This window comes from Malus sylvestris, chromosome 10 (genome assembly GCF_916048215.2).
Source record: "Malus sylvestris chromosome 10, drMalSylv7.2, whole genome shotgun sequence".
Taxonomy (NCBI): domain Eukaryota; kingdom Viridiplantae; phylum Streptophyta; class Magnoliopsida; order Rosales; family Rosaceae; genus Malus; species Malus sylvestris.
Genome location: NC_062269.1, coordinates 13,565,920 through 13,587,154, shown reverse-complemented (window position 1 = coordinate 13,587,154; position 21,235 = coordinate 13,565,920). Strand labels below are relative to the sequence as shown.

Sequence of the window (21,235 nt, the reverse complement as noted above, 5' to 3'; positions counted from 1 at the left end):
GAATTAATATATGATGCATATGTATGAATTGGTGCGGTGGACGCACAGGAAAGAATTGATTTATGATGCATATATATGAATTGGTGCGGTGGACGCACAGGTAAGAATTGATTTATGATGCATATGTATGAAATGGTGCGGTGGACGCACAGGTGAGTATTTATTTCTGTTATGATGATGTTGATGTATATTGAGCTCAAATCCTGCACCATAGTTTAGTGCTTATAGTATTCACCGCATCGCACGCTTGCCTTGGATCCAAGTAGATGCTAGTCGTACAGTCCACGCGGAGTGGGTACGACAGGCCAGTCGCGAGAGTGTTAGTGAGATTCCGACTGGTGGGTGACCTTAGATTATGTGCACAGATGATTTATGAGAAGCACTAGAGCGTAACTTATGTGCAGAAGGCCGTACAGGTCACGCGGAGTGACTCCGGCAGAGTGTGAGAGTGATAGATTTTGAGCTCTAGGTTCAACCGGGCTAATAGAGGGCCTCCGGTTGATTACTTTATTGCACCTGATATGATTTATGTTGATGCATTCATACCTTATTACTGTTGAGATGATGTGGCATGGCATAATTAATATGAGAAATGTTGAGATGATGTGGCATGGCATAATTATGATGAAAATGTTGAGTTAATGAATTGAAGTATTGAGAATATATATATGTATATTTATATTTTATATTTCTGGGAAAGTATACAGGTTTTACGGAGAGGGGTTACAACGTTTTGAGAAATGTTTGGATTTGGAAAAGAATTGTTTTACTGACCCACTCAATTTTGGTTTTGCGCCCCTCCAGGTTCAGGAATCACAAAGGTGTGGTGACTACGAGGAATTTGACGGTGTTCTGACAGATTGGACAAAATTAGGACTCACCTTCGGGTGTATCAACTTATAAATTGTATCTTAAAGCTTCCGTACTGTGTAAATGGTTACGTCACTCTCACGTGACGGCCAGCATGCCCTCCTTCGGGACGGGGTGTGTCAGTTGGTATCAGAGCATGGTTGCAATCTTGGACATCTTGAGAAGTTTCTAGTGAATTCTGTCAGAACTACACCGCCTCGTAGCAAACCTCGTAGTTAGAGGAATTTAGTCTCCCTAATATAGCGGTTTAGGGAAAACTATTATTATGGTGATTCAGTCTATTATAAAAAGGGACATTTTAAGACGGGTTATGAGTCGAATTTGAATCACCTTATGAAATGATGAACCTGAGGGAGCGAAGTAACGGTTTAACCATTTGGAAAAGATGTTTCAGATTATGCAAGTCAAAGGAAATTTCCTTCTGACAGGTGGGTCGAGACGACTACCTGGTTTGAGTTATGAACGTGTATCCTGATGGAAGCAGGAGTATTAATTGTTGTCACCAGAGGAAGCAGCCGATTTAAAATTGTTTAAGGACTTGTTTAAGGAAAAGTTTATCCCTCCGGCATTTATCGATGGTAGTAAGCAAGAGTTTGCAAATGTGAATCAAGTAAGTTGACGATAAATGAATATTATAGAAAGTTTTCAGACTTGCCTCGTTCCATCCAGATATTTGAGACAAGGTGTCTCGAGTAAAGGAAATGTACCTTGTGCAGCAGGTACAAAATTAACACTTTGAGAAATGTGAAATCAAGGAATGTGTTTATGTGAACAGAGGGGACGCAGAATTGTGAATTGTCCCTAGAATCAGTTGTACTCAACAATTTTCCATGATATCATAGTGTCGATTCAGCAGAGTTATGGACTTAGTAGTTTGGTCGGATTGACCGTGAGTACAGAGAGATTTGATGAGTTATATGTTCAGCCGTACAGACCATGAGAAGTGGATTCGACTGACACATGAGAAATTGGTGAGTTATAGGCTCGGCCGTACCGACCACGCGAAGTGGATCCGGCCGACGTATTATTGAGATAAGAGTTGAATCAGCCGTATTGGTCATTCTAGTTGACTTCGGCTGATATATTTCTTATTATGTATGTTGTTACCTAGAGAGTAGTAAATAAATGTAGTAGAGATGAGTGTATGTATTTTGCATTGAGTGGCAAAATAGTAATGTTATATCTTTGAGAGTGGTTGCCTACTTATCGAGACAACGATGATTTATCAGTATTGCGGGCTGCAGACCGTAATATTAATAACTCATTCGTGGATTCGTTAAGCAAGCAACCCGGTAGATTATTTTATGTTAGTATTGTACTTATTCAGAATGTTCAGTAATAATAAAGTATGTATTGTGTCAGTTAATTCTGTTCCATTAGATTGGTTGGTTATAATTGTGACAAGACGGAATGTTACGGGAAACCAGTACTTTCCATCGATCTGGATGACCAGAGATTACTTTTGTAAGTATGCAAAGTGGATTGAGTCAGGCCGTTATTTATGCTGTGAGAGCAAAGAGATTGTTTTCGAAAGGCTGTCAAAAAAATTATTAGCTCATGTGGTGCTAAATGATGTTGTTTGGAGTAGTGTGAATAATGTCAAAAGGAGTTAGACTTTCTTGATGTCTTCCTTGAAAGTATACCTGGATTGTCTTCAGGCAGAGATATGAGGTTCATTATTGAATTGTTGCCAGGTATAAATTTATGTTAAAGATTGGTTCAAGATGAGTTAAGGGAATTGGAAATTCAGTTGAAAGAATTGGTTGATAAAAGCTTCATTCAACCTAGTACAACACTTTTGAGGAGCCCCAGTTTGTTGGTGAGGAAGAAAATGGATCTTGAGACTGTTCATTGATTATAGACAATGGAGTCGGGTAACGATTGAGAACCGTTATCCATGGTGATGTACTGATGTTTATTTAACCAGCTCAGAAGTAATTGCGAAGATTCAAAGATTGAATTGAGATCTGGTTACTACCAATTGAATATTATAAGTGACGTTGATCATAAGATGGTTTTCTGGACTTGTTATGGTCCTTATGAAGTTTGGTGATGCTATGTGGATACTCATGCGGTTTTATGAGTTGATGGATGAAGTATTCCAATAATGCCTTGATAAATTGATATCATTTTCATTGAAGATATTCTGGCATATTCTGAGCCAGAGCAGAGCATGTAAACGTATTAAGTCGGTGAAGCAAAGATTGAGAGAACGTTGGTGGTATGCTAAGTAGCAAATGCTAAAGTTAGATGAATCAGGTGGCATTCTGAGATTTGTTATATATTCTTAAGGTATTCAAGTGAATCCTTAAAAGATAGCAGAAATTGAGAATTTGGAACAACCACGAGTCGTAATTGAGATTTGGAATTTCTTAACTTACCAGGCTATCTTGGATGGTTGTGAAAGAGTTTTTAGTCATTGCTTTGTCATTGACGAGACTGTTGAGAAAAGAGGTTATGTATGAGTGGGAAGGAAATTGTGAGCAAAGGATTCAACAACTGAAGTATTTCCTCACTCATGCACGTATTTTAGTAATCCCAGAGAATAGTGCTAATCATAAATTTTTAGTGATGTTTCTTGAATGGTATTAGAGGCATGTTGATGCAAATGTTAGGGTGATTGCATACATTTCACGATAAATGGAACCTCATGAGATGAATTACCCTACGGGTGACTTAGAAGTCATGATTACCATTCTTGCTGTGAAGTTATGAAGGCATTATATGTTGATAAGAATGCAAGATTTTACAAATCAAAAGAGTCTCCAATATTTGTTTACTCGGAAGGATTTTGATATGAGGCAACAAAGGTGGATTGAATTACTTAGTGATTATGATTGTACGATCAGGGTGATCGTGAATTGTTGTAGCTGATACACTTGGTGAAAAGATTGCAGTAAGATTAATGTCAGGCACGCTTGCCAAGATTATCTTCTCGTGGATTGAAAATCAATTAAAGTAAACTTAAGAATGAAAGATCGAGAAGAAGTTATACTTGTTAATTTTCAAGTTAGGCCTGTTTGGTAAGGTTGTACTCGAAATTTAAATGTTTGACGAGGAAATTTAAGAATTAACCGAGGCAGAAAAAGATAAACCTTTGGATTGAGATAACTATTTTCTGTTTCGCAGTGGAAATGGAAAGATATTACTTTGGATTATGTGTACAAGTTTCCTTGTACATAGGATGGTTATGATTGAATTTGAAGCGATAGTTGGTCAATGTACCAAGTTAGTACATTTACTCCAGGGTTGAGTAACGGTACTTATTTGTTTTATAGAAAGAAGAATTGGTTTACGGAACTGCTAAGTTTCTTAAGTATGTTGGTTGCGCAGTTTCCGAAGTGAAGCCATAAGGTTCATGAAGTGTGTCATGTGTGTGTTTTGTTGACTTGTGAATGGAATATTTCTGGGTAGAGAAAGATTCGATCAAGAAAGAGTTTTAGTAGAACCTGAGACTATGGATGAGTCTCCTCAAAGTATTCAGGTGATTAAGTTAACCTAAAAGTAACCAGGAATGACAAAAGACATCAACAGATGAATATACCACTAATCGAGTGTATAACGTAGATGATTTTATATTTTTGGAAATTTCACCATGAAAAGAAATAGCAAGATTTGGAAAGGAAGACAAGATAAGTCTTAGACACATCAGATTGATTTGATCACTAAAGGAATCGATGAAGTTGCATACAAGTGGTGATGTCTTCAGAGTTGGCTAAGGTACTTAATGTATTTTGGGTTCGATACGTTGTCACTAGGTGGCAAATTCGTCACATGAGATCCTGATGCAACTATTGAGAGTTAAATTGCATTCGACTTGATAAGGAACCAAGGATGACTTTGGATTGGAAAAAGAAGGTCCTGAAAATTAAGACAGAGTAAGTGGTAAAAGCTTTGTGAAGGAAATCATTCAGTGGAAAATTATGTGGGAGGAAAAGAATCGGATGAGAGATTTTTAACTGAAGCTATTGTTGGAGTATGGTTGATTTAGTTGGTTGCTGGAATTTCGGGGACGAAATTCTATAAGGAGGGAAGATTGTCACAGCCCGTCCCGGAATTTTAATTCCGAGGACGTGAAAAGACCAAAATGCCCTTAAGCGGGACTAAGGGGCGAAAATTTAACAATTAGATTTATATTTGTGTGTGTTAAATTGTGTTTGGACTTAGGTAGGGCCTCCTACCCTCAAAACATTCCCTAAAACCCGTAACCTTTCCTCCTTCTCTCTTTTTCTTCTTTCATCTCAGAAAACTCTCTCACTCTCTCTCTTACTCTCGAACATACGGACTCACACCCAACCTCAATCAAACCTCCACGAACGTTCCATTTAAGACCACCATCGTGATCCTGAGGACTTCACGAGATCGGGGATACCAAACTCAAGTGAGTTTCACTTCGGAAAACCCTAGTTTCAGTGTCACCGTAATATTGCACTGTTCATGAACTTCAAATTGGCTTTGTTTTAGGCCAAACCAAGCTCACAGTGAGCTTAAGGAAGTCCCAAGGAAGCTCGGAGTGCTTCGTTGGAAGTTTTTGGACGTAAGAACACGGAGATCGACAAGTTCAAAGTTTGGCCGGAGCTTTCGAGGCTCTTTCCGGCGAATCCCCGGCGAGTTAGGAGTTGAGGTAGGTATCAATCTCTTCGTCTCGTCAAGTACTACAACTTTCCTTTTTGTTTCACTCAATTTCGTTGAGTATTGAAGAAGTTATACTCATTTGAAAAATACCCAGTTTCCGGCGACCTCCGAGGCTTTCGAGGCAGTTTCCGGCCAAACCACGGCGAAATAGGTGTTGTGCAAGGTACCATTCTCTTTGTCTCTTCAAGGGCTACAACTTTCGTTTTTGAATCACTTGATTTCGTTGAGAAATGACAAAGTTATGGCAATTTGAAAAACGGCCGCCGGAAAAACCAGTCCGGCGACCCAAGGAAGAAGATGATGCGCGTGGGGGCGCATGGGCCGTGCCTTCCTTGGCGCGTGGGGGCGCGTGCTACAGTAAAAAATTATTTTAAAAATATGTCGACGTCCGTGACGTCGAGTAGATCACAGTGGTATATTCATATACCCAATTTGAGCAATATATGAGGAGTTATTAGCTAAGAGTGGGATTATGCGTTAAATAACGTCAATTTGGTTACTTCTCGTATAGGCGAGGATTATATGGACGTTGGGCATGGCTAAGGGAGGCTCAGGGACCTTCGACACGTCGATGTATTCTGTGAGTGGGCAGTTTTGTTTTCCGTATATATATATACTTGACGTTTCCCAGAAATTGAATTGAAATGAAAATATGTTTAAAATGAAATGCATATGAGTTATGTGGAAAAACGGGAAGTGAAATACCATGCATAGAATTGATATGAAAAGTATATAGAAATGTGAGTTGAACTGCCATGCATGAATTAATATATGATGCATATGTATGAATTGGTGCGGTGGACGCACAGGAAAGAATTGATTTATGATGCATATATATGAATTGGTGCGGTGGACGCACAGGTAAGAATTGATTTATGATGCATATGTATGAAATGGTGCGGTGGACGCACAGGTGAGTATTTATTTCTGTTATGATGATGTTGATGTATATTGAGCTCAAATCCTGCACCATAGTTTAGTGCTTATAGTATTCACCGCATCGCACGCTCGCCTTGGATCCAAGTAGATGCTAGTCGTACAGTCCACGCGGAGTGGGTACGACAGGCCAGTCGCGAGAGTGTTAGTGAGATTCCGACTGGTGGGTGACCTTAGATTATGTGCACAGATGATTTATGAGAAGCACTAGAGCGTAACTTATGTGCAGAAGGCCGTACAGGTCACCGGAGTGACTCCGGCAGAGTGTGAGAGTGATAGATTTTGAGCTCTAGGTTCAACCGGGCTAATAGAGGGCCTCCGGTTGATTACTTTATTGCACCTGATATGATTTATGTTGATGCATTCATACCTTATTACTGTTGAGATGATGTGGCATGGCATAATTAATATGAGAAATGTTGAGATGATGTGGCATGGCATAATTATGATGAAAATGTTGAGTTAATGAATTGAAGTATTGAGAATATATACATGTATATTTATATTTTATATTTCTGGGAAAGTATACAGGTTTTACGGAGAGGGGTTACAACGTTTTGAGAAATGTTTGGATTTGGAAAAGAATTGTTTTACTGACCCACTCAATTTTGGTTTTGCGCCCCTCCAGGTTCAGGAATCACAAAGGTGTGGTGACTACGAGGAATTTGACGGTGTTCTGACAGATTGGACAAAATTAGGACTCACCTTCGGGTGTATCAACTTATAAATTGTATCTTAAAGCTTCCGTACTGTGTAAATGGTTACGTCACTCTCACGTGACGGCCAGCATGCCCTCCTTCGGGACGGGGTGTGTCATGACATATCCCACTATTTTTATAATGACACGTGATGTACTACTCCATGTACCGGTAAATTATATGTACAAAATAAATAGATTTAAATCTACTTAATATATATATATATATATATATATATACCAAATGACGGAAGCCAAAGATATATATGGATACGAGAAGCTCGATATATTTGATAAGAATCAGATTATGATTTACAGGAAATTGGAAACCAAATGAATCAATTATAATTACATAAACAAATGAAATCAAATGGAAAATAGGTGTAATGTTCATGATGAATTGAAACTAGTGATGCAGATATTTATTTGAAAATAATTTTATTTCAAATCGGAAACCAACTTACAGTTTCGTCTACTGACGATTGATAAGAAAAAGGATGCCTGCGTGCTCCATCGTTTTTCTTATCAATCGTATTTTAATTTTCAATCAAGGATGCATGCGCACTCCATCGTTTTTCTTATCAATCGTCAGTAGACGAAACTGTAAGTCGGTTTCCGATTTGAAATAAAATTATTTTCAAATAAATATCTGCATCACTAGTTTCAATTCATCATGAACATTACACCTATTTTCCATTTGATTTCATTTGTTTATGTAATTATAATTTATTCATTTGGTTTCCAATTTCCTGTAAATCATAATCTGATTCTTATCAAATATATCGAGCTTCTCATATCCATATATATCTTTGGCTTCCGTCATTTGGTATCAGAGCCAAGTGAGTGGTAATTGCATTAGCATTTTCATAATTCTGCAAAGTAAGTTTCCCATTCAAACTTTCAATTCACAGTTTACCTTATCTGTCAGTCCTCACAGTCGTTTGTTTAACTCCCCAACCAAACAGTAAGGCGTGTTCCAAACAATAAGACCCAGGAGAGGCATGAGCGGATCGCATGAGTGGGGAAGGGGTTTAGCTAGCGCAAGAGGAAGGTGAATCAGCATAAGTTTTTTGTATTTTGACTGTTTGATTTGTGAAAATTTTGAGTAGATTATTTAGATCTAATTCAATGGCCAGCACTAGCTCTAGGTCCAGTTTAGGCGCCGTACCTGATATTGTCAATGAAGAACAAAAACTTGATTTTCAAACTGATGATAGTATAGATTTTGGAGATTGGAACATCCCCAAAGTCTTTAGTAAAAATATTTATAAAAAGAAATGGTTAGTAGCCTCATTTAGAAGTGAACATCATGTCAAGATAGTTGAAAAGGCTTATGCTCTTAGCAAAGAACATGAGACTTGTCAATTGTTTTCTTCAGAATAAATCAAATCCCATAGGAAAGATGGTCATAACTATATTCATATAGGCTTAGTTCAAATAGCCGTAAAACCATTAACCAGAAAAGGTCTTAATACCTCCATTTTATTATGTCTCCGAGATGCTAGATTCACTAATTTTAGTGATAGCATACTTGGTATGATAGAGTCGAGTCTCTATAATGGACCTATTCATTTTGATTGTTTTCCAGACCTTACCATAAATTTTTCAAACCCCCACATGCTGAAAGCACTCACTCTGAATATTAAGACTTCAGGATACCAAGTCCTTGAATGAGCACAACCTTTGGCATTAATTTATCGAGTCTATTACAAAGTCACTGGCACGAATATGAACTTTCAGGCTTTAACCAAAAGTCCGAGAGATCATACACTTTTAATTCAAACTAATCAAGAAAATGCAAACATTAAAGTACCAAGGACCATTAGGTGGTCAGATATCAGTCTATCTTCAGATTGGTGTTTGATTAATGAAAGTAAGCCAGTAGCTATCCAAAACAGTCTAGTTAACCTAGATAACATAGAACAATATTTTGATGGGACTGTCAAAATCAATTTTGACCATCCTGCCAGAAGGTCTTGTGAGTCAGTTTACTCACAAAAATCATTTGGTCCTAGCAGAAATTCTTTTTCTGGATCCATACCAACCGATAGGATGGGTCAAGATCAAGAGTTAATAAATTCACTAGCCAATAGGAAATTAAAATCAGTAGACACTAGTTCATCAGTAACCCAACAAGAATTAATCAACGACTTGATTAATATCAAACTAAAATCAGTAGAAACGGCCACTCAGGTGACACATCCAGTCTATCAACCTCAAACCCATCAAACCCAAGAAACAGGAGGACAAACTTCTCCTACTGAATCTGACTTTGAAGCAAGTCATGTTCACCATCAACTTTTAGTTTTAAATAAACCATTAAAAAAGAATTGTAAAATGCTCAATGCTGATATTGAAGCTGAAGAGAATATTCCACGAAGGAATATTTTCAGAAATAAATATACCCAAGAAGAAAAATCAGAAATTTATAAAAAATGGAATGAATTTATGGAAACACACAAATTTGAAGTATTTTTCTTCGATTATGTTGAAAAGTACTATGAGTCTGACAAAAAATTAGAAGTAATAACCAACGAAAACTGGCTTAAAGAAGACAAGACTATTGTTTTTTCTAGTCATCCCCCACAAGAAACTATTCTCATCACAACTGCTAATAAACAAATTCCAGCAACTCCTTTCAAAATCCCGAAAGAAGATGCAGGAACCAAACCCATTATTGAACAAAATAATTTTACCAATTAGAGTCTTCATACAATTGGTAAACAATTAGATAAAATTGAGACAAAGATTGATAATCTTTCTATCTCAAAAACCAAAGAAAAACCTTTAGTACATTTCTCAGAATCTTCTTCAAAGGCAGTAGCCTTGAAATCATCCTCTACTTCCACAAGTCAAAAAATTGATCAGTTGTTACTTGAATTAAAGAAAGAAAAAACAGTCCAAACCATAAATCATCCTGAAGAATCTCAGTCAGAATCATCTCTTCCATCCTCTGAACTAGACACTGGTACAGACTCTATCCGAAAAGTGGAACAAGCTTTTCAGAACCTTGAACTTAAAAGGATCAATCATCGACGCATCAATCCTACATCTCTTACAAAAAACTGGTATCCCAGACCAACCCCTCCTGATATTCAATTTGAAGAAAAAAATATTCAAAATCAATTTTCTGTCTCTTCTGATAAAATCTATGAATGGAATATAGATGGTTTGTCAGAATAAGAGCTTCTTAATAAGCTCCAACATATGTCCATGGTTGCTAATAGTTATATTACCAATCATAATCTTAGTCAACCTGTTATTGTTGACCTTTTGGTCACTGGATTCACTGGAATGCTTCATTCCTGGTGGGAGAAACACCTCACTGAACAATCCAGAAATGAAATTTTAAATGCTGTTAAAAAAGATGAAGAAGGAATACCAATTTTTGATGAACACATCGGACAAGGAGTCCCTGATGCAATTAACACACTTCTTTTTACAATTATATAACACTTTATAGGAACACCTAGTAATGTCACCTCTAGGATCCATGATCAACTCAACAATCTGAGATGTCCAACTCTAAGTGACTTCAGATGGTACAAAGATGTATTCATGTCTAGAGTCATGCTCAGAGAAGATAGTAATCAACCATTTTGGAAAGAAAAATTTATAAATGGATTACCAAATCTTTTTGCACATAAAACCCGAAATGTTTTAGTAAACGAAGAAGGTATCATACCATATCATACCCTTACTTATGGAAATATAATAAATATTATCCAGAAGGAAGGATTGAAAATGTGTATCGATATGAAAATTTCAAAACAAGTTAATAAAGATAAATTCATCGCTAAGTATGAGTTATGAACGTTTTGTGAGCAATACGGATTACCTCCCATTGCTCCTTCTAACAAAAAGAAACGGTCAGATACCTACAATAGGTATCCAACCAAACACTTTAGTAAAAGACACCCCAAATATAAGAACAAGAATTTTGAAAGAAATGAATTTTATGAAAAACCCAAACATTCCAAATGGAAGAAGAAACCTTCCAAAAAATTCCAATACAAAGACCAAACCTAGAAGGGCAAATGCTACAAATGTGGTAAATTTGGTCATTATGCCAACAAATGTAGAGTAAAGAAAACTACCAATCAGTTGAAGATCTCTAAGCAAGAGAAACTTCAGTTAATCTAAGTTTTGGAATTAAAAGACACAGACCATAGTCAGTCAGAAGATGATTTAGAATTATCCTCTTCTGATTACAACTCAATGAGCAATAGCTCGTCTCCAGACATCAAGGTCGGATGTATTGATGCTTGTTATAGTAATAAAATTTCATTCCTTAATAAACAAGAAGAACAAGAAGATTTTCTACTTGAACTAATAAGTAAAGTTGATGACCAAGAACTTAAGTCTTTCTATCTCAAGAAACTAAAGAAATTAGTTTTTTTTCAGATGAACCAGGCACTAGTCAAACCCATTCTACTCCTAAAATCTCTCTTAGCAAAACCTTAGAAAGGTTTAATAAGACTAAGAAAGAAAAAACCATCAAAGATCTCCAGCAGGAAATTAGTAAAATCAAAGATGAAATTAGACTTTTAAAATTTGAAAATCTAGAAGTTCGAACACAACTTAGTAAGGTTCAAACACATTTGTTAGTAAATCCTCACGAGGAAGAACTTGCCAGCTCTTCATCCAGTTCAGATTCAGGTTCCTAATCTACTGAGAATCTAATCTTACGTCTTTTAGAAAAGGTAAGAATCCAGAAATGGTATTCTAAAATCAAAATAATAATTGAAGATTTTCATTTAGAAACCATAGCTTTAATTGATTCGGATGCAGACTTGAATTGTATTCAAGAAGGGTTAATACTTACCAAGTATTTTCATAAATCCACAGAAATACTTAGTGCTGCTAATCAATCACCAATGCATTTGAAATATGAAATACCAAAAGCGCATGTTTGCCAAAATGACATTTGTTTCAAAACCCCATTTGTTTTAATAAAAAATATTTCTGACCTAGTCATATTAGGTCTTCCTTTTTAGCACTCATATATCCTTTTAAGGTACATCATAATAGGATTACCACCAGAGTCTTACGACAAAAGGTCATGTTTGAGTTCTGTCGGGAAACAGACCTAAAAAAACTGAGACATTTACAGAAAAATAATATTTCAAAAACTGTTAGCATTATCACTAATAAGTTACAACATATTAATTTCTTAAAGGAAGAAATTAATCACAAAAGGATTGAAGAATAGCTAACAAATAAATCTTTGTTATAAACAATTGATAAATTCCAAAAGAAACTTATTAATGAAGTTTGTTCTGATATTCCCAATGCTTTTTGGCACCGCAAACAACACATAGTTAAACTTCCTTATATAAAGGAGTTTAATGAATCTAAGATACCTACTAAGGCTAGACCCATCCAGATGAGTCAAGAAGTCATGGAATTCTGTAAAACAGAAATCCAAGAACTTCTTAATAAAGGAATTATCCGTAAAAGTAAGTCACCTTGGTCATGTCCTACATTTTATGTTCAGAAAAACGCAGAATTAGAAAGAGGAACTCCCAGATTAGTTATTAACTATAAACCTTTGAATGAAGTTTTGGAATGGATTCGGTATCCAATTCCCAACAAAAGAGATTTGATAAAAAGACTTTCTCAAGCAGTTATTTTTTCAAAATTTGATATGAAATCAGGCTTTTGGCAAATTCAAATTCATGAAAATGATAAATATAAAACAACTTTTGTAACTCCTTTTGGACATTATGAATGGAATGTAATGCCTTTCGGCTTAAAGAATGCACCAAGTGAATTTCAAACTATTATGAATGAGATTTTTAATCAATATAGCCATTTTTCGATTGTTTATATTGATGATGTGCTTATATATTCAAAGTCAATGGATGAACATTGGAAACATTTGCATTTGTTTGCTAGAATTATTAAGTCCAATGGATTAGTTGTATTAGCTTCTAAAATCAAACTGTTTCAGACCAATGTTAGATTTCTAGGATATAACATCCATCAGTCTACCATCCAACCAATAGATCGAGTCATTCAATTTGCTGATAAATTCCCAGATCAGATTACTGATAAAACCCAACTTCAAAGATTCCTTGGATCATTAAATTATGTTTCAGAATTTTATCCTCATCTTCGTCAGCAGTGTAAACCATTGTTTGATCGTCTTAAAGATAATCCTCCAGCATGGTCTACCATTCATACTTCTATTGTCGAACAGATTAAAACTCATGTTAAGACATTGTCTTGTCTTGGCATTCCAACTCCTAACTATTTTAAAATAGTTGAAACTGATGCATCTGATGCAGGTTATGGAGGTATCCTCAAGCAAAAAACTTCTTCCGAATCTCCTGAACAAATTGTTTGTTTCCATTCAGGAATTTGGAATCCTGCACAAACTAATTATAGTACTATTAAGAAAGAGATATTATCTATTGTATTATGCATTAGTAAATTTCAAGATGATTTATTAAATCAAAAATTTTTAGTTCGAGTCGATTGCAAATCTGCAAAACATGTTTTACAAAAAGATGTTCAAAACATTGCATCTAAACAGATTTTTGCATGATGGCAAGCCATATTAAGCATTTTTTATTTTGATATTGAATACATTAAAGGCAACCATAACTGCATCCCAGATTTTTTAACCAGAGAATTTTTGCAGGGGAAGAATGACGACCAACAAAAACAACAATAATCAGAGGAGGCTTCCGGCCACTCTTCCTCCACCACCAGTAAAACAGGAATCTATTCCTGATTCCTCATCATCGGCCCTAGCCATTACCAATCGATTTGTTCGCTTAGGATCTCCTTTAGGATCAATTGTTGGCCAATTAAGACCAAACTACCAAACGGCATTAGCCAACCCTTATGATCCATATTCATCAATGCCCTCACCTTCAACCCAAAAAACACCTAACTTTGCTAAAACCTCTCCTTATGTTAAGAAACATCCGATGGAACAACTTTTTTGCATTCCCCATCACATTAACAAAAGGCAGTCGCCAGATAAAATAGCCAAAACCATCTTACCTCCAAACTACCATTATATCCCAACTGAATCTTTCAAAACCCTCCAATATTATCAAGCTATTCTTAGTGCGACTGCAGGAGTTTCTATCAAACCTATTTACAGCACTACTCAGCCAATTAAACTTTTTTACCATTCACTCCATATTGGAAAATTTCTCACTGAACAAGAATGGGGAATCCCCCTTTATCAGACCAAAGAACTCCATTCCAAACACGAACTTATCCCAAACAACAGATATAGTTATTTTGACTACATCCAGGCATGGACCAATATTTTCCTCCACCAAACATCTGACTTTAGTCACTTTTGGTTTGTTACATTTGACAAAAGTTTCAGGTTAAACTTTCCAGCTTGGTTTCCAAATTGGTGGTCAGCTCACGGCTCAACAGCCAGCTTACTACCAGAAGAACTCATGCAAGTTCTTTCATTTGGTTTCCAGAAGCATTTTGACATGAGCCGTTTCGATACTCGAATTACTCTTTTTTCATTGTTTATGGCAAAATATAAAGTCCCTTGGATTTTTAAATGGAATTATAAGTATAAAACATGTGAAATTTACAGAGCTTGTTGGGTTAAATGGTGAGACAAATTTGACTTTTGAAAAATTATCAGCTTAGTCTCATCGGAATTCCCAGTTACACATGTTCCGACGATATCTCCACCAGCTACATCAACACAGGCACTGCCAGAAATCCCAGAAAATACCCAGTCCTTATCAGACATTAGTCCTTCATCCTCCCTCAAAGGAAAGTCCAAATCATCAAAAACTTCAAGTTCGAAGAAGAAAGGGAAATCCTCTCAACTCCTGAAGATGGAAGATAAACTTATTGCCAAAGCAGCCTTATTACAAAGTGATAACGAAGACGAAGACCCTAATTCAGACTCATCAGATGCATCATCACAACATCCGTCCAATCCAACCAGCCAGAAGACCCCATGGGCAAATTATCAGGATTCCCAGGATCCATTTGATTTGTAATCAGCACGTGAACGCATGTGAATAAACAGTTTCACCATGTAATAATTATCAGAAAAAGACATCAAAAGCAGTAGCAGTCAGCACCGAAAGCAGTAGCCATCAGCAACAATAATTCTAGACAGTTTACTATTCATGAATAGTAAAATCACTTTTTCACTATTCATCAACAGTAGCTATCATTTCATTTCAGAAAAAGGACGCGTGATTCCACAGTGCCCGACATCTTCATCAGCCTTTGGCACCTTTCCAGCCCACAGCACATGCAAAGCAGGATTCCCGGATCTCAATTATCAACCCTCTCCCTACAAAAGGAAGGCTCATTCTCGGAAGAAGGGGACTTTCGTCGAACAGCTGAGACTCTCTGCGAATTCTCAAAAGAACAGAAGTCATAGCTCAGCTCCATTTTTCATCCACCAAAATTATCAAACACTTGTATTTTAATTTTCAATCAAGGATGCCTGCGCGCTCCATCGTTTTTCTTATCAATCGTCAGTAGACGAAACTGTAAGTCGGTTTCCGATTTGAAATAAAATTATTTTCAAATAAATATCCACATCACTAGTTTCAATTCATCATGAACATTACATCTATTTTGCATTTGATTTCATTTGTTAATGTAATTATAATTTTGATTCATTTGGTTTCCAATTTCCTGTAAATCATAATCTAATTCTTATCAAATATATAGAGCTTCTCGTATCCATATATATCTTTGGCTTCCGTCATTTGGTAATATATATATATATACCATTGAACTTGATGGGATATGAATTATACGAAACTAATTTCAACGATCCAACCGTCAACCTTGTTTGTATATGCTTCGAGATCGTATCAGCAAAAAATCACAAAAAAAAAACATTCAGAGATCAAGTAACCGAACAAAACTTTTCGATGGTTATAAAACGAAAAATCATGATTTAATGGTTATTTTAACTCCGATTTTGATTATTTTTTATAGCTACACTCCTATAATGAATGAATTCGATCTTCAATTTAAAATATTTACACTAGTGGATACCACAAAATCTTATGTTATACTTAATGAAAGTACGAATAAACTCTTAAGTATTAGTGAATCTATTGTTTTGATGGGATACTCATTCTACGAAACTAGTTTCAAAGATCCAACTGTCAAACATGTTTGTATATACTTCGAGATCGCATACGCCAAAAATTGCAAAAAACAAACATTCAGAGATCAAGTAACGAGACAAAACTTTTCGACGGTTATAAATGAAAAATCACGATTTAACGGTTATTTTAACTCTGATTTGATGGTTTTTTACAGTTACACTCCTTGATCCTATATGAATACAATGAATGAATTTGATTTTCAATTTAAAATATTTACACTAGTGGATACCACAAAATCTTATGTTATACTTAATGAAAGTACGAATAAACTCTTAAGTATTAGTGAATCTATGTTTTGATGGGATACTCATTCTACGAAACTAGTTTCAATGATCCAACCGTCAAACATGTTTGTATATACTTCGAGATCGTATACGCCAAAAAATGCAAAAAATAAACATTCAGAGATCAAGTAACGGGACAAAACTTTTCGACGGTTATAAATGAAAGATCATGATTTAACGGTTATTTTAACTCCGATTTTGATGATTTTTTACAGTTACACTCCTTGATCCTATATGAATATAATGAATGAATTTGATTTTCAATTTAAAATATTTACACTAGTGGATACCACAAAATCTTATGTTATACTTAATGAAAGTATGAATAAACTCTTAAGTATTAGTGAATCTATTGTTTTGATGGGATACTCATTCTACGAAACTAGTTTCAATGATCCAACCGTCAAACATGTTTGTATATACTTCGAGATCGCATACGCCAAAAATTGCAAAAAACAAACATTCAGAGATCAAGTAACGGGACAAAACTTTTTGACGGTTATAAACGAAAAATCACGATTTAACGGTTATTTTAACTCCGATTTTGATGATTTTTTTACAGCTACACTTCTTGACCCTATATGAATACAATGAATGGATTCGATCTTTAATTTATAATATTTACACTAGTTATGTTATACTTAATGAAAGTATGAATAAACTCTTAAGTATTAGTGAATCTATTGTTTTGATGGGATACTCATTCTACGATACTAGTTTCAATGATCCAACCTTCAAACATGTTTGTATATATTTCGAGATCGCATATGCCAAAAATTGCAACAAAAAAAAGAACATTCAGAGATCAAGTACGGGACAAAACTTTTCGACAGTTATAAAAAGAAAAATCACAATTTAACGGTCATTTTAACTCTGATTTTGATGATTTTTTGCAGCTACACTCCTTGACCGTATATGAATACAATGATTGAATTCGATCTTCAATTTAAAATATTTACACTAGTGGATACCAGTTATACTTAATGAAAGTATGAATAAACTTTTAAGTGTTAGTGAATCTATTGTCTTGATGAGATACACGCATACTACAAAACTAGTTTCAACGATCCGACCGTCAAACATGTTTGTATATACTTCGAGATCGCATACACCAAAAATTGCAAAAAAAAAAACATTCAGAGATCAAACTTTTCGACGGTTATAAAACAAAAAATCACGATTTAACGGTTATTTTAACTCCGATTTTGATGATTTTTACAGCTACACTCCTTGACCCTATATGAATACAAGGAATGAATTCGATCTTCAATTTAAAATATTTACATTAGTGAATATCACAAAATCTTATGTTATACTTAATAAAAATATGAATAAACTATAATAATTATATATATTAATTTAACAATTTTATACCCCTAAAAACTATAATAATTATATAATATAATTATATATATATATATTAAATTAAGTTTAAAAAATTGATGACCATTGGATCGGCTGAGATCAAGCCAAAGTTCCAATACAATTTCATGATGATCAATGTAAATCGAGGATTTTGTAAATTGAGGTTTAAACTTTTGAGAAATACTTCACAACCTTGAAAATAAAAACTCTTTTATTTTGCATATCCTTGCACATTTAATATTTGTAATAGATTAGTAGTGTATGTATTATTTTGTTATTAGACTCTTATTTTCGAGTGTAGATGTAGTACTTAAACGACAAATGTGTTTTAATGTTTTGAAGTAATATTTATGTGGCAATGTGTGGTATGTGCAAATTTAAGAAAAAAAAATATTTTTCTTAACGGGTCATAACGGGTCGGGTCACTTTACCCGTTGGGTAAAGTGACCCGACCTGTTAAGGACCCATTAAGATAACGGGTGTGACACGACATGATCCATTAAGATAACAGATGTTACACGAAAACGACATAAACACAATAGACGCGACCCGTTTGCTAGACCTAGTTGTCAGGGAAGGGGGTTGGCGTATTTGGGAATTGGGAGTGGCCCGCCCAAATGGGCAGCTTGTTGACGATGGTACTTGTGGGCCTGTGGCCCTTGTGGATAAAAGGGGTGATGACAATGAGTTATGAGTGTATATAATTTTTAAGTTTTTCTTTTATCTTTATGAATTAGAAAATGTTTATATTTGATTTCAGTATAATCGAGCATTTCTATTAATTTTTTTGTTTTACAAAATTTTTTTTTTATAATTTTTATTCCATGTAAAATGTTTTTATTGGTCTACATTGCTGACATTTGACATTTTAATGGAAAATCAGACGGTATTAGACAACAAAGGGACCAATTTTAACAAGTCAAGTTCCTTAATATACAAAAAAAAAAAAAAAAAAAAACTAGTTCATAAGGTCAAATGACACCTTTATCTTTATAATTAATCACCTAAAAAGGTTCAATTTTCAGCATTTGTGAATCACACGATGGTGGTCAGGAAAAGACTGAAATACCTCTATAAGTATTCCTGACAGTCAAAAGAGTGGAATCCCGAGGCGAAGACACCAGCTGATCAATTTAAAAAAATAATGTAAAATCTTTATAATTAATTAATGACCTTCATTAATAAGCAAGCAACATTCTTTTACCAATCCCCACCTCTATCTCTATCTCGCTCAAGTGACAAGACTGAGAGAGAGTTTACATTGAAATTTAGGTGCATCAGATCCAAAGCAAGCAAGCAAACCAAGAAAAGGCATCGATCGGCCACCACCCCTATCTCTCTCTCCCTCTCTCTCTCTCTTTCCTAATTCTTCCTTCTTTAATTCTTCTTTTGCTCAATGTATTTACATTTTCCATGTAATTTGCCCATTGGTTAACCATAAATTTACTCAACTCCAAAAAAAATAAGGGTGAACTATCGATTTAGGGATGGTTTGGAATTGTGGTGCCTTAAAAAAACAGTTTATTAAAAAATCTAGATCATCAAATATGTTTGATAAAACAAAGAAATTAATTTAAAAAAAAAATAATAATGACGGTAGAAAAGTAGAACCAATGTCTACCATGCATCTAAAAAAAGTGTTTTTTTTTCAAAGCATAGTAATCAGTGTCCATTTAATGAAATTTTTAAATAGCAATTATACCCCTATATATTTTAAAAAATTACAATCCTTGCCCTTATATCATTCTCTTTGACAATTATTGTCATATCCCAGTCTCGACTTCGCCGTAGCATGATATTGTCCGCTTTGGGCCCCGGCCACACCCTCACGGTTTTGTTTCTGGGAACTCATGCGAGAACTTCCCAGTGCTTCACCCATCTTAGGAATGCTCTCACCTGAACTCGCTTAACTTCGGAGTTCAGATGGAATCCGAAAACAGTGAGTTCCCAAAAGGTCTCATGCTATAGGAGGTAGGCATGTACATATAAGGCACATCGCCCCCTCTCCGTTAGTCGATGTGGGATCATCATCATCATCATCACCATCGCAAATGCCAGCCTACGAAACCAGAACTTTGAGGAATCATGCTAGCGCAATTAACCACTAGGCTAAGAAGAAGGCCGGTATTTAAAATAATCTCTGGCAGCATGATGTATGATGAACGAAGATGATCTTCATTCATTTAGCCAAATGAGGTATTCTAAAATACCTTTGTTTTTTATTGTAACATCCCACATCGACCAACGGAGAGGGGGTGATGTGCCTTATATGTCCATGCTTACCTCCTATAGCATGAGGCCTTTTGGGAACTCACTGGTTTCGGATTCCATCGGAACTCCGAAGTTAAGCGAGTTTGGGCGAGAGCAATCCCAGGATGGGTGACCCACTGGGAAGTTGCTCGTGAGTTCCCAGAATCAAAACTGTGAGGGAATGGTAAGCCCAGAGCGGACAATATCGTGCTATGCCAAAGTCGAGCTCGGGATATGGTGGAGCCCGGTTTAGGATGGGATAGAAAACTGACACATCCTGACCGAGGTCGAGACGTGCTGGTCGTCACGTAAGGGTGACGAAGCCAAGTGCGCCACATAAGTGGTTACGATAATAAGAAAATGCGAATAAATAAAAACCAACTAAGACTTAGCTATACTAAAGAACATATTAAATGTGTGGAAGTAACTCAGTCAAGCTACAAACATTTCAGAGCATAGGTATCATAATTGCAGTCAAACTAAACAAGGACTAATTATACAAACAGGGAGAAGATCCCTACTTATTTATGGATATGTCAGAACCACCAGAAAGTCCTTGTGAGCCACCAAAGATGATCAACTATCTAGAACCTGGAAGGGCGCAAAACAGAAAGGTGAGTGGACAAAAAAAAAACAACAAAGCGTTTGAAAACACATTTATCCTTTTTGAACATAGTAACCCCTTACTGTAAAACCCGTATAGTCTCCAGAAAATAGTACTACATATATATATATATATATATATATATATAAAATAATGCACAAAGGCAGTGAAACCCAAAATATGCCATGTCATAACGTTTAAATCATGTAAGCCAGGTGTAGAATCAATATAAAATAACATGCCTGTCAGAGTTACCTAATGTGACCTATACGACTAGACTATAGCTCATTAACCTAGGCTAGCACACGAGTCGGAGTCACCTGATGTGACCTGTATGGCAGACTAGGTATAAATATGTACGCTCAAGTGCTACGATCACGTGAAGGTTGTGCAATAAATCGCGGGTCACCTATGAGTCGAAATCACCTATTGTGGTCTGTACGACAGGCTGGCACCATACTTG

The 21,235-nt window shown here is 35.7% G+C and overlaps 1 long non-coding RNA gene across 13 annotated transcripts in view; it reads left to right on the top strand.

The window, feature by feature from the left end:
- The window catches only part of LOC126584677 (uncharacterized), a 54,652-nt gene that overhangs the window by 26,648 nt on the left and 6,769 nt on the right, over positions 1–21,235 (top strand). For 8 of the 13 annotated variants that reach the window (XR_007610074.1, XR_007610076.1, XR_007610073.1 and 5 more), the window contains one exon: positions 805–3,795. This is a non-coding gene — a long non-coding RNA (uncharacterized LOC126584677). Of the gene's footprint in view, positions 1–804; positions 3,796–5,334; positions 5,495–5,599; positions 5,669–6,016; positions 6,086–7,069; positions 7,187–21,235 lie in introns of those variants that run through there. The other 5 variants (XR_007610068.1, XR_007610072.1, XR_007610079.1 and 2 more) reach the window with 4 other exon arrangements.